Below are 3,429 nucleotides of genomic sequence, written 5' to 3'. Positions count from 1 at the left end.
TTTTTTTTTCGGAAATCAGGGCAGCGACGACGAAAAAGTGCGACAAAAAATCACTATGATGGCACGTGGCTCAAAAGACTCAGAAAAGCCTAAAAATAGGATAGGGAAAAAATATTTTTGCCCGTGACAATTTTGGCCTAACAACTGCCCGGGGGTCTCCAGACTCTTTTTTTTTCCGAGACCTACGCAGGCAAGGAAACACGAATCGGAATTGAGATTGATCTCAAGAACAAACCTAATATGAGAAGAACTCGGATTGGTGGTGGATATATGGTTACAGATTGGTGGTGGTATATGGATACGGATTGGTGGTGGTATATGGATACGGATTGAGAACGGTGGCGGATAAGCAATGGTGGTAGATGGGCGATGATGATGGTGCGACGGCGGCGTGACAACTTATGACCAGAACTCGAAACTCTAAAAGACTAGACTCTAAGACCAGCAACTGGACACGACGATGCAACCGCAAATTCAACAAAGCAAAAACCCTAAAAAGATTATGCAAAGGCTCAAATTGGTTCGGATATGATGAACTAACCCTAATTTTTTTTGTGGCTTTTTCGTGGACTGTAGGTATGAAGAACAGACTCGATCTAATCTACGAAAACTGTAAAAATCTCACCGAGCAACCTGGAAATCTGATACCACTTGATAGATGCAAAGGTGTCCCGATGTTTCGATGAGATGGTGGCTATCGTTTTCTGTGGGAGTCGACCTTGACGATCCGACTACGAACGTGCGAGACGTCGCGCCTTAGCAATCGCTAAACCAACTTCCGAGGGGTTATTGACCACGCCGGAGCACGATCAACCTGACCACAAGGGCCTGTTTCCTGCGAGCAAACGAAGAACAAGCAAGAAACTGAGATTGCAATCTGGATATTGCGAATATAAGATGAAAGCTTTATTGATCAAGGTGGGGTTCTGTGACGTCTTGGTCTGGTCGTTGGACACAAACGAAGTACGCGAAGTTGCAGCTATGGCGAACTTTTAATCTAAACAAAACCCAAAGTCTAAACGACGCCCTAAGGGCTGTATATATGGAGGAAGAGAGGGGAATTTCGTGGCCCTTGAGGGTGGGGTCCGAAACCAACCCTAACTCTTGTTTCCCCACACATACGGACTCTAAAAATAGCCTATACTTAAGTATTTCGAAATTACATGGGCCTGGCCCATTAATAAGGTGACGCAGCACCTAGAATAGCCTATGGACGAATATTATGAAGTGGCATCTTGTATATTTCGTCCATGGCTTCATGCACTCCTTATGGCGGCTTCAAAGTCCTGAAATCATCACTTGTAACTCCGTTCTTGATCCCCTTGCGCATGCCATCAACTTCATGCGTGTTCTTGCTCCAATGTTCATCCTTCTCCAAGCTAGGCCCTTCATTTGAAAGCAAAACAAATGTATCCAATTTAGGCAGCATCATAATCTCATGAACATTAGAATCATTACCAAGAAACGAAAGTACCTGGTAATTTAATTGGTGTGCGCGAGCTCTAGTAATTGGTCCAGTATATGTAACAGTAGTGGCTGTGGGTGTAACAATGGTATTGATGTCCTCATCAGTCTTGGAACTCAAGGGATGCCATCGCGATCTTCTTCTCTTCTTCATAACTGTGCAAACGGAAGATCTTGCCAACTTTCAATGCCCATGAAAGGTACTCTTCGGGATGGTTGCTTCCGTTGAACTTGGGCATGGTGAACTTGAGCTTGCCGTAGCGTTGCTCTTCATTGTGTTGGGGTCGGGGATGATGACGCCCATCTTGTAGATAATTGTTCAACTCGTGGTGCTCTTGACTTGGAGGGTTCTCAACCTCATGTTGCTCTTGTCGTGGAGGATTTCCATTGTCTTCATGCTCTTGATGAACTTTATGGTCTTGGCGAGCTTGTGGGGGAGATTTGCGAGCTCGAGGAGGAACTTGACGATGCACACGAGCTTGAAATATTTGTTCTTGAATTTCTTCGCGAAGTGCTTCCTCTTGTTCACGGGCTTGACGGCCTCGGTCGGCAACAGCTCGACTCGAATCGCGTAGAGCTTGTTGTGCCGCAAGTGCTTGCTCGTCACGGAGTTGTTGTTCTTGACGTTGTGTCTCGGCATCTTGTGCATGTTGGTGTAGATGCGCACGTTCTTCCTCTTCATGTTCGCGTTGTTGTTGCCGTTCTCATGTTAGTGCAAAGGCTTCTTGGGTTTGACGTCGTCGATGCTCTTGCGAGTCGGTGTCGCGTAGATGATTGAGGCTTGCTTGATGCTCGTTGCACGCGGCACGTCGAAAAGTGTTCGAAGACGGTGTACTTGAACCGGAGATGATGTGGTCGGAGTGTCGACTTGCGTGGCTCCGTCTTGAAGAGGACGAAGTTGAAGAAGAGCGATTGACCATCATGGTTCGGATATCGTGTTTGAGGGAACGCAATGATGTGTCGAAGTAGTCCCTTGTACATTGCTCGGATTGTCGTAGGTCGGTGGCAAGATTGTCGATGCGGTCGCCCAAAGCAAGTTGTTCTTGATGCAAAGCTCGATGTGCTCCAAAGACTTGTGACTTGGTGACGGAGTTTGTCATGTCGCCATCTTGCTCGAGGAAGAGTGGGTTGGTAGAAGAACTCGGCCTATCCATCATGAGAAAGTGGTGGTGAGTAGGAAAAATGAGAGAACAAAACCAAAGTTACCTTCTCCGAAGATTGTGGATGTAACAAGTATGATCTCACGATGCTATAATAGGGGAATTGGTACCGGGAATTGTTTCTCACACCTACAAGTAAAAGGCTTATGGAGGAGCTCGGTTAGGATGGTGGCAAAAATTTCAAGCAAATGTTAGTCAAGATATCGATAAGGTTGAGAAGATTCACAAAAATGCAAGCAAAAACAAATAGATCAAACGCAATGATATCACTAGGAACACACACACGGAAGATAGATGGGATTCGCACAACCAAGGGGTGAGCTCAAAATGTGCAACCATGGAAAATGCTCTTGTTTTGCGAATACTAGAGAGACACTAGCTCGATTGCTCAAATGGGCTAGATACGCGTGTGCACCAACCTATAAGAGAAATGTGTCGTCTTCAATCCCAACTATGCTATGTATGAGGTGTCGAAGATGATATGCAAAATGGCTCGATGCTATTGTTTACGAGCTCTTTGTTGCTCCTCTTTTGCTTAAAAGCTTTTCTTGTTTTTTTGAAGCTAGAGCCAAGTATGATATGAGACAAGTATGTAAGATATGCACGGGAGAGACTTTGGCACTAAGATGGTAACAAGATGACTATGGTGCACAATAGCGTGGCCCGACAATTCTCAACTTGCTAGTCTCGATGGGTAAGCCACGCAAAATGGCTCAGGTTATCAATTGAAAAGCAAAATGAAATGTGAAATGTCATCGAGGTTACTGTCCGATCTTACAGTAAGAATGAAGTTGTTGAAGCCGGT

Source organism: Triticum urartu, chromosome 2A (genome assembly GCF_056163025.1).
Source record: "Triticum urartu cultivar PI428250 chromosome 2A, HENAU_Tu73, whole genome shotgun sequence".
Taxonomy (NCBI): domain Eukaryota; kingdom Viridiplantae; phylum Streptophyta; class Magnoliopsida; order Poales; family Poaceae; genus Triticum; species Triticum urartu.
This window is presented reverse-complemented; position numbering follows the sequence as displayed.